The sequence below is a fragment of the Vulpes lagopus genome, chromosome 11 (assembly GCF_018345385.1).
Source record: "Vulpes lagopus strain Blue_001 chromosome 11, ASM1834538v1, whole genome shotgun sequence".
Taxonomy (NCBI): Eukaryota; Metazoa; Chordata; class Mammalia; order Carnivora; family Canidae; genus Vulpes; species Vulpes lagopus.
In genome coordinates, this window is record NC_054834.1 from 61643207 (window position 1) to 61655505 (window position 12299).

Sequence of the window (12299 nt, forward strand, 5' to 3'; positions counted from 1 at the left end):
TCCAATACTCTGGAGCTTAGAAATAACCCCAGGATGCAAAAGAAAGAAAACATCTTAACTGATAGATTTGCAGATAGTCAGTAACTGGGGAGAAAATCCTGAGGTGAGTAACTGTTCTTGGAAGTATTTACAAATTAAAGTGAATGCATTAAATTTTTGTCACCAGATGGAATAGAACCTCAAAATAGAAATAATATTAATAGGCAGTAAAGAAGATGCATTTTTGCACTTCAGTGTGTGGCATGAAAAAAATATCTCATTCTACATTAAGTTGACAGAAATGGGCCACCACCTGGTGCTCTGTTATTTCTCCAAGGACTAAATTCTGAATTCAGAGCATATCCATAGGATATGATTGGAAGAGATAAAAAGGAAAAAAGTAAGAGCTGGCTACTCTTCTTAAATCTATGAACACTACGTCCTAAATTACTTAGACTGGGTAGCTACCCTTGGAGTGGTTGCCACGTGGAAGAAAAATGAGAGTGAGAAGGAGAGAGGGGGAAGGTGAGAAAGAGATAATATGGCAGGTGGACTGGGGGGGAGGGAAAGAGAAGCTATTTTCCAATGGAGAGAAGGTCCCAGACATACTAACATCTTGGAAGCAAGGGAGCAAGGAGTAGAAAAGCCAAAGTTAGGTAGTAAACTTCTAGTGAAGGCTCTACCCACTAGGATATAGGACTTTTAGTGAAGTCCTATATCCTAGGACTTTATTGAAAGACCCTCCAAAATTAGTAGTCCACGTCTTAACTATTGCTACAGATACAACTCAGCCACTGTGGCCACCAGTACTTTGCACTGACTCATCTTTCCACAACTGAGAAGAGATTCAACCAGAGATGCCCTAGCCTCGAACATCCCAGGAAACATCCCTCTAACTCCCTCTCCATGATTGCCTCATTTAGACTTTTCAGTGACCACAGTGGTGGGAAGTGAACCGAGCTGTGCTGGCTCTATTTTTCAGTCCAAATTAGAAATGTGGATTTAATACTCTCTTTAAGCTTGCCTATGTGTCTAACTCATTGCTATTTACTCAATCTCTACAAGTAGGAGTCAGCCTGGTAAGAAGCCCCTCTGGGCGAGATTTCATGATGTTCTCTTGCTCTTTTGACCAGATTCCTATCTTATCAGTGCAGAAATCTGGAAGTGTAAGGGAATAAGACACACAGCCATCCCAGATTCTGGGGAAGCTGACTAAAGAAGGCTTTAAAATTTATAAGATCTATAAATAAATAAATAAATAAATAAATAAATAAATAAATAAGATTTAGGCCTTTGAAAATAAAGGGTAAACTCACTAAAATGGAGTTGGGAGGCCAGAAGGGGGTTCAATATCACTCAAATATTAATTACAGGAAGAATGATAAATTACAAATTCCAATGGAAGTGTCAGTGACAGACCCCAATGGAAGAAGTATCAACTGGAAAGAATCATCACTTACAGGCCCCAGTAGGGAAAGGAGGGTAGGTTGTATCTCCTACAAGAAACTGACTGCCACTGCAACTCAGCCGATGAGAAACTGTCATCACCCTGAACTCTTGCTTCTCTTCAATGGACTTTTGTTCAAAATTACTCATCCCCTTCTTCTCCAAAAAATAACATTCCTCTTCTTCATTGGACTTTGCCTATAGTTTTGCCATAACATGCTTGTTCCAAATTGCAGTTGTTACTAGAATAAACCCATTTTTGCTGGCAAAGCAGGACTTGACAGCTAGCCTTGGAAAGTGAACAACAGAAAATGAACCACCAGTGGAGCCAACCTCCAGTTGGACTCCAAGTGAATAGTTTTACCCATGGAGGAGAGGACAGCAATTCTTTATTTGAAATCAACATGAGTAAGTTAAGGATGAATACTGGTGCTTGATAGACTTAGGAGCTGAGCCACAATAAGCCTGAGAGTCTGTGTCATCATAGAAAAATAAGGGCAAAGACATCTACTCAAAAGGAATAATATGCTGCACTCTAAGACTACACAATTAAAGACTCCATGTGTAATTTCCAGTAGCACCTGGTTTTGCAGTTTTCCTTGATGCTATCTCTGTCACTACAGGTATTTGGAGGGGGGGGGGACCACAAATCTGTACACTCCAAAAGCACATGCCACTCTCCTTATTTTCCATGGCTGTGACACATGCATCTTTCTTTTGGGGTTGAAGACTCATACTATATTGGATGATATGTGAAAGACAAGTTCAGAGACAGCAGTACCCTGTTCAAAATTGTAGTTGGCATGCCAGTAAATTGCAGTGGGTGTGAGGGATCTTTCTTGAGGTGGTGAAAATATTCTAACATTGGATTGTGGTGATGATGGCACAACTCTATGAATCTACTAAAAATCATTGTACACTTGGAATAGGTTGAGTTTATGATATGTAAGTTATGTTTCTATAAAACTCTTAAAAACAAAAATAGCATGAGAAAATGAAAAAAGAAATGTCTTCAGGGAAGACCTGGCTAAAAGAACATGAAAATATCCTATTATACTCCTAACCACAGAAAAGAGCTTAGTGTAAGATCTTTCAATCATCAAAACTAATTGATATTCACTCATATTTCACTTCGTCAATATTTAGTGGGCACCAACTAATGGGCTAATGGGCTGAGAGAGATCAATACCATACAGATGGTTCCCTAGGAACCTCACAGTCTAGTAGGAGACATAATGTAAAAATAAATAATTTTAATGCAACACGATAAAATGCAAAATTGGAAGTATATGTAAACTAGGGAACAGGTTTTGAAACAAACCTATCATGTTCAAGGTAGAGACAGACCATTATAACCAAATGGGTTCATAACCTTTAAATATATGATAAAGGATTTACCACACATTATTGAAAAAGCTAATTGTTTTTTCAATTTAATGGTGAGATACTTAAGAAAAAAATTAAGTCTTCAACTATAAATTAAATTCTGGATTGTTTAAGTACTTAAAAAATGCTAAGCCAAGAGAAAGTCAGTGAAAAATAGGCAAATACCTGGACTCTGAACAAGGAAGAAGTTTGCTTAAAATCAATGGATGAAATTAGAGCAGTAAGATTCCCTGTGAAAAAAATGAGCTTTTCTTAATGTTAGGGGACTTTAAATAAAATCAAATGCAAATGAAAAGCTAAGAAAATGCATTTTTAGCAATGGAGTAATGCTCCTTTCTAGAAATTCATTTTACAGAGATGATCTGAAGTTCAGATATTATCTGAAACTTTGGACATTGATTCAGGATGATTTTTCATAGCAAAAACTTAGATTCCATTTAAAACCCAACAGAGGTGGAACACCTGGGTGGCTCAGCAGTTGAGCGTCTGCCTTTGGCTCAGGTCATGATCCCACCAGGGCCCTGGGATCCAGTTCTGCATCAGGCTCCCCGCAGGGAGTCTGCTTCTCCCTCTGCCTGTGTCTCTGCCTCTCTCTGTGTGTCTCTCATGAATAAATAAATAAAATCTTTAAAAAATCCAACAGAGGTGAATTATTTAAGGTGAGATACTATATAACTGACAATAAAGTTTATGATGATGTTTATGAGTCATTTAAATATGCATTGTAACATGTTGAGTGAAACACATGCACTATAACAAAAAAGACCGAAAAATATCAACCTGTAATGGAAGATCTTAGATTAAGATGCTGTATCAAATGCAGTTCCATTCTAGTGATTCTTTGGTCTGAAGAAGTTTTCTAAACTTGAAGGATCTGTAAAGTGAGAATGTAATCAGCAGGGGATCTCTCATGTTTTTCTGCCAGAGAACAATTAACTCTGGACAGGTTAATTAGCTATCCTGCTCCACTTTGGATCCTAAGGAGGCATTTAAATGAACCCCAGGTGGAAGCCACCTCTCTTACCCCGGCTGCACAGTAGGGGAGAGTTCCATTAGGAGATGTTTGGAAGCTGGTGTTGGATGACTTTCCGGGGAATCTGAGGCAAGAGTCCAGATGTGCAGGGGCCACAGGTGCTGCTAGACTCCCCAGACCCTGAACAACCAGCAGTGGCCCAGCTTCTGCAGACATATCTAGGTGAGGTCTTGGTTGGAGGCAGCAAGGGCAGTGCAGGGGCGGCATGCTAGTGTTGGTGTTGGGGGACCCCAACCCAGATTTGGGAACTTCTTTCCTCTGCATAGTCACATTTCCCCACCATCTGCCCATGTGTAGGCAACGCCTTCTCTCCATGCCTCAGACTTGCTCAGAGCTCAGGTCCTTTCTACTGAGAAATAAAATGTTTCTCCTCAATGGAACATTTTTAACACAAGCACAAAGATGCCGTGAAATGAGTCATATTTTCCACCTAGGTACTTGCTACTGTACAGAGAGTTTGGTGTGATTTCTTTTATTGCCCCACACCCCCTAGTAGTGTCACACTTTGAAACAGTTGTGTTTAGCAAGACTGCATTTATTGAGTAGTACTTAGTTCGTTTAATATCATTGAAACAATGTTTTGGTTTCAATTCGCTTTAGCAGTCTGATCAGGAGCAAGAGATTTATGGAGTTTAGCAGACCTGGTCCAAAATCTCAGTCCTGCCACTCACCAGCTGCTTGACCTTGGACGGTTTACTTAGTCTTCCTGTGCCTCAGTCTCCCCATTTGTATATGAGGGAAAACAATGCCCATAGGATTGCGTGAGAATAAATGAGATGTATGTGAATTGTTGAGAACTGTGCCTGGCATGAACTAAGCAATCAATAGACAGCAATGATTTAATTTAAAACAGGCAAACTAACTAAATCACCCTGAATTAATATATCTCTAACCCAAAGAAAGAATATTAACATTTAATGATTCTACATTATTCTAATCCTATATACAGATCATCCTTACTTATTATTAGGAACATTGAGAATATCTGTGCATTCCTACTTTCCAGGATCTTGCGGTGTGTCTGGTAGTTTGGAAATAATTGATGTGAGAAGTGGTTTCCTACATTCTTCACCATCCTTTTAGTTCTTACCTCTTTACAACTCCTGCTTGGCATTTTAGTTGGAAAATTCTGTCGAATTTCTAGTTTGACAAGGTTAGCTACTCCTCTCCATGCACTTAGCAATCACTTCGGAAACCAATCACTTTGTGATCAATCACCATTCTTTTCTTTATTTGTTAGTTTATATATCAATTCAATTAATTAACATATAATGTTTTATTAGTTTCAGAGGTAGATGTCAGTGATTTATCAATTGCATATAACAGCAGTGCTCATCCCATTATGTGCCCTCCTTAATGCCCGTCAACCAGTTACCCCATCCCCCAACCCCTTGCCTCCAGTGACCCTCAGTTTGTTTCCCATGATTAAGAGTCTCTTATGGTTTGTCTCCCTCTCTGATTCCATCTTGTTTTATTTTTTCCTCCCTTCCCCTCTGATCCTCTGTTTTGTTTCTTAAATTCCACATATAAATGAGATATGATAATTGTATTTCTCTGATGGACTTATTTCACTTAGCATCATACTCTCTAGTTCTATCCATGCCATTGCAAATAGCAAGGTTTCATTCTTTTTGATGGCTGAATAATATTCCATTGTGTGTGTGTGTGGTATATATATATATATATATATCACATCTTCTTTACCCATTCATCTATCCATGGACATCTGGGTTCTTTGCATAGTTTGGCTTTGTGGACATCGCTGTTATCATATTTATATATGTGATTTATATAAATATACACACAAAAAGACTTTACATATCTGATTAGAATTTATGTATTGGGCCTATCTTCATAAAGGATGTTGTTCTGTAGTGAGATTACTCACTCTCTCTCTTTTTCTTTTTCTTTCTCTCTCTCTCTCCCTCCCCTCCTTTTGTACTGTCTTTGCATGCTTTTGGTATCAGATAATAGTAGTTACATAAAATGAATTGGGAAGTGTCCCATTCTCTTTCATTTTCTGGAAGAGATTGTATAGAATTGGTGTTGGTTCTTTTTTCAACAATTGGTAGAATTCCCTAATGAAACCATCTAGGGCTTAGAGAGTTTATTTTTGGGCATTTTAAAATCACAAATTCAGTTTTGTTCCAGATCCAATTTTCTTAATTATTATAGGGCTGGTCAGATTTTCTATTTCATGTTGGCTGAATTGTGGTAGCATGTGTTTTTTGAGGTGGTTCATTTATATATTTGTCAAACATATGTGTTGACTTTTTCACAGTATTTTTTTCCATAATATTCTTTAATGTCCTTTTGATGTCTGCTGCTCTTATCATTTATTTCCTTCTGCTTGCTTGAGTTGTATTTTGTTCTTTTTTCCCCTATGTATCTTGACTGGGAGCTGAATTTGTTGATTTGAGATTGTTTTCCTCTTTTCTAATGTAAGCATTTTGTGCCCTCCACAGTGTCCATGGACACCTTGGTGGTGTGACCTTTGTTACTGGCTTGGGTGCAGGTGGGGACACACAGTGCTCCCTAAGGCTAGACTTGATTATTCATTATATAAATAATAAATTTCTAATTGCTAGGCTGCACCTTTCCTGGCCTTTTGCCTAGAGAACTGTGGTAGGGCCGTTTTGTCTGTGCCTGTTCGTATTTCCAGGTTGCTGGCTTCCCCAAGTCAAGGCCTGGAATAGATGAGGCAAAAAGAAAATGAGGGAGCTCATTATTGGTTCATCCTTGGAGTATCAAGGTCCCTTGCTGGTCTGCCTTCTTCTCTCCATCTTACAGAGTCATTTTGTTTATAAGTATATACTGTCTAGGTTTCCAGTTATACACAGAGAGAGGAATAGGGATAAGTATGTTAAGTCTATCTTCTCAAAAGCCAGAGTCCATGTTGCAAAGTCTGGTAATCAATCTTTGTTTCATTTAGCACAACTGACCACTCTCTCCTCTTGGCTTCCAGTCTACACAGCCTGCACTGCTGACTTTTCCTGTCATCTCTTCTATCTTCAGAGCATGGAGCATCCTAGATCTAGCTCAGTCCTTAGTCCTTTACCTTCTCTTTCCACATTCATTCTCTCAATGATCTCATGCAGATTTTAGTGTCACCTCAATGCTGACAACATTCAGTGTAAATGTTTAGCAGAAACCTCTCTCTTAAACTCCATATCTCTGTATCAAACCACCTAGTCAGTATTTGTATTTAAATGTCTATAAGCTTTTCTTATACATGTCTACACTGAACTGTTGATTCTCTTCTACCACCATATGCATCCACTCCCCTTCTCCTTTTTCCCACTTTAGTTAATGACAACTCTATTCTTCCAATTCCTCAGGCCAAAGTCCTTGAGATCATTCTCAGATTCCTTTGTTTTATAATGATCTGAATCTAATCTATTAGAGATTATTTGAGGTCAATCATTAAAATATATTCAGGATCTCACCACCTCTCACCATTTCTGTTACTACTGTGGGATGAGTCACCCTGGGATGAGTCAAAATCAGTTCTCACCTGGACTTCAGCAAGTCTTTAAGCTAACCTCTGTCTCCTATTCACTTTGTAGCAGTCACACTTAACAGTCTTTGAACAGCCCAGCTATTCTCAACCTTAGGACCTTTGCATAGGCTGTTCCCTCTGCTGAGAATGCTCTTCCCCCAATTATATAAACCTCCCTCAGCAACATCAAGCTTTTACTCCATTGTGAGTTCTCACTGACCTCTACCCTGATTCTCTATTGGAACTGCAACCTGTTCTCCCTCTCCCCAACACCCTGACTCCCCTCACCCTGCTGAACCCATTGCCACTGTACTCAAACATCTTCAAATTATAGAACTTATTTATATTTATTGTTTATTATCTGTTCCCCTATTTTCTGTGAGAATTAAGTTAATTAGTACATGAGATCCTTTAATAGTATTGAATGTAATTTAATTTTAATGACACCTAGTTTGTGTTAAATAAATGCTAGCTCTTGTCATTAATATCTGGTGTTATGCTTCAGGGTATTTTCAGAGATCTCACATTAAAGTTTCTTCTCTTTTCCATTAACTGGAAAAAAGAAAATCAGGGTTAGGTTAGTACATGGGATATAGCAAGTTCTACATGTGTTCTCTCTACTGACCACAATGATAGTAATTGTTATCTAAGCAGATAAGACAATCATGGGGTGAGAAAAGTCAGACATGAAGAAGCTTTCAGGAAGATGAAATATGATTACTGTGTAGAATGGAGCTAGTGAATGGATAATTAGCAAAATATTAGTAAAATGTAATGAATTACATTGCAATGCATATGTTTATGCTTAAAATTGTTTTAAAATAATATTTTCTTAAAATATTTTAGAGTATTTCCTAAAAAGATCTTTCATAAAAAAGGTATTGCATCAAAAGATATGAATGTTTTTATGACTTGGCTTGCTACCAAAGAGAAATATTTATAAGTCTTAGGAAAATAGCATGTTTTAAAATATTTTAGGGATCCCTGGGTGGCGCAGCGGTTTGGCGCCTGCCTTTGGCCCAGGGCACGACCCTGGAGACCTGGGTTCGAATCCCACGTCAGGCTCCAGGTGCATGGAACCTGCTTCTCCCTCTGCCTGTGTCTCTGCCTCTCTCTCTCTCTCTCTCTGTGTGTGTGTGTAACTATCATAAATAATTAATAAAATTTTGAAAAAAATAAAAAAATAAAATATTTTAAGTATTGGAAAAATACATTTATAGTTTTTGTTTAATGAGCATCTAGGATTAGGCATGATTTTGATGCTTATGATCTATTGTGAATTTTGGATAATTACTCATGAGGTTTATTAGGGTAGGAGCATTAATATGTCATAATTTACTTGCTAATTCTTCAGCTGTATGTTGTTTGTGCATTTGATTTTTAAACAAAACAAATGTATTCAGGTAAAATGGAGATCACAGTGTGTTTGCCTTTTTGCTAACTGGTTTAGATTGCAAATGATGGCTTGGATCTATCACACACAAAAGTATAAGAAACCTACTGACAGTATTATAAGCAGTAGCTAGTACATTATCAACTAACTCTACTGCTTCTTGAGAGACTCAATCTCCTTACAGACTTCTAAGTGGTAAAAGATGTTGGATTCTTCCATTTTAGGAGTCAAGAACAATCAATTAATTGGATTCTGCTCTAGAGACACTGCATTTCCCTTCTGATTGAAGACACACTTTAGTTTGTTGCTTGAAGAATGTAATTTCCCTTTCTATAGAGCAAGTACTTTCTCTACACTGTTCCAGGAAAAGCAGTTGGAATTGTAATAAGTTACAATTCCATAAATATTTAATGCAAACCTATGTTGTTTGGTTTAGCCAATGAACTAAGCCTAGGTGTGGTACATTATTACATTAATGGACACCAATAAATCACATCTCCTCATGTCCATGTCTTTGTATTGTCCCCTTCCACGTTGATTCTTTGCTTGGCCATGTGACTTGGTTTTGCAATGAAACATCAGCACATATGATGCAAGCAGAGGCCTAATGAGCACCTGGCTCTCTTGGAACCATGCAATCACACTTAGAAGAATCTAGGACTCTCTCATGTGGAGAGAGAATCTCAGCCTCTCTCAGTCATTTAAACCATTACAAGCAAAACCCAAAACAAGTAAATGAGGGCATCTTAGACCATCCAGCCACATCCAAGCTGCCAGAAGAATGCAGCCACAACTGGGATCCAAGCTAAGTCAGTAGACAAACTATTTAGTCAACCAAGAAAAACAAGAGAAATGATAAATTATTTAAGCCAATGTTTGGTTTGTTACATAGCCATACATAACTGATATGTTAGGTGTTAAATATTAAAAATATATTTTTTTGGGCCAAAAACACAGGCTAAGGTCTTGTGGAAAAACACATGAAAGTAAAATAAGAACAGTGAAATTCTTACTCTACCAGAAAATATAGGTGCAGTGGGAGTTTAGAAGAAGGAATTCAAATTTAAAATACGGAAAGCTTTCGAGAGTAATGCTTTCCTTTATACATTGTATATTTCTCTGTTCATACTAAATCACCTATTTTCTTTGCCTGCCTTTCTGAAAATGTACAAAGAGCTATAATGAATTGTCCCAGGAGCCATTTGAAATACTTATTTAATCTTCCTTCACCTGCTTCCCAAATGGTAGTCTTACTTGGTGCCTTGCAGATGTTAGATATTCAGTGGACATCAAATTATTTTCTGAGCCACAGAGAAACATTCTCTGTAGCTCATAAATAGCAATTTAATTTGAGCTTTATTATTAAAGAGAAATAAACATAAAACATTTAGCTCATGGGATATAAAATTTTGCTTGGGAAATATAACATTTTATTAAGGGGGAAAGGTAGGAAGCAAGAACAGAAGAATGACTGTTTCTTGGTACCATGTACTGTTCCCATGTACATGTCCCAAGGAACATGGTGTTTACATGTAGAGCAACATCTCACCTGCCTTTATTTTCAACCTTCTAAGTCTATTTTTACATAAGTTTTATTTTTGCATGGAATTCTTAAAACATGTCTGCAGTTAATTTCCATAGTAAAATATTCCAGAAGAATGGTAAGTTTGTGCCTTCAAGGTTCAGTATGTTTACTGTTCTTGATGTCCTCCCTTTGACATTATAGGTGATAAGATTGCAAGGGCTGCTGGGTCAGCCCACCCATTTCATATTACTGAAGAAAAGTAAGACAGCAGCATGTATTCTGTTATTTTGTGCCCTTTTTTTTTTCTAATCATGGCCAATGATCTTGATTGTTCTATGTTTGGTCTTGAATGAACAATGGGAAGTGAAAAACAACAACAAAAGGAAAAAAAAGTAAAAATAACTTTAGGAATCAATGTAAGATATTATCTCTGTTTTCCAGTATTATAACCTTTTCCTACTACTGAGTGTTTTACTCATCATCTTTATCTAAATACTTTATTTCATTTTCCCTTATCAGTAATTAGAAAAATTATATTGTAACATATATTTTACTGTTTCTGTCTAGTTATTAAAAAAACTTGTTAGTTGAAATATGTCAATGATATAAAAGGATAAAAACAAGTCAACTTCACTTTCATTATAGAAAGTATTTCCTATAATTTCAGAAATAATCTTATGATTTCAGGATGGCCAAGTCACATGTACTCTCAAAACAGACATGACAAAATATCAGAGGAATACCACAGGAGCTAGTGTTTCCAAAGAAATCTTTCCTAAGTTTCTTGAAACATAAATTCATTATGAATTTAGCTGATGGAATCTATTTCTACTGAAGGTATTCTAAGCATATAAACCTATGATTCAGATCTTACTATAGAAACATAGTATGGAACTTATGACCTCATCAGGGACACTGATAGATAATATTGAGTCAGGACAATTTTCCCTTCCAGGTAGTTAAATAATCTTCTTCTCTGGGTATTTAAAATCAGGTTAATAATGTCACAGAATAATGGATACTTTTCTTTGTGTTTTTGTGCCACAATTACTGCTCTCCTCAAGCATAATAGAGTCCCTGTAATACAAAGAGAATTGCCACAATGATCTCATTTTACACATGGGGAAACTGAAGACACAGAGAAGTCATAGAAATGTAGGGACAGAGCTTGGAATCTCATGTATATACCACTAGAGCCAGGAATTTTGGTCATTGGGTAGTTTTAATATTATTTATAAGAACTTTTAGCATTATCTCTTCTATAACTTAATTCAACAGCTTGGTAAAAAGAAAACTTATATCTCCTCAAATTAATGTAATAATGAAATGCAATAAAATACCATTTTATTTGAATGATGAGTTTATCATAGAGATCTTCTAAGACATAATTATGAGAACCATAAAAACAAACTCAGAGTGAAAAAATGAGGGAACTTTTTTCTTACCAGTTGTTCTGTGATTTATTAACAAAATATGATTATAAGTAATTAGAAAATGTATTGGAGTGGACAGATGGCACATGGACTGATAGATTAAAAATTGAGCAGAATAGGGAATCTATAAAAAAATTTCATCATAAAGGTGACTTTAACTAATGCACAAATCATTCAATTAATTGTACTGAAACAGTGGCAATCAGTTTGGGAAGACAAAACCACAGCATCTCAGATTTATGCCTCATATACAGTAAAATATTGTAGAAAATTTAAATGTAAATTTAAAAATACAAAAGAACAAAAAGAAAATACAGGAAAAAGTATTTTGGAGTTGTGCAAAGAAATCTCTTTTAATATAAAACTGAAGCCAAGAACCCTATCACAGAAGATTGACTAAGCATAAAAGTAATCTACATAGCAAAATACAACATAAACAATGTTGTTAATAATAAACTTGGAAAAGAATTAGCAATATGTATGAGGGAGAAAGTTACCGTCCTTGTATAACCTCCTACAAATCAATAATGAACAGCCAACTAGACAAATAGGCAAAATATATATATATGAGCAAATCAGTAAATGCAAAATTAAAAACAATGAAA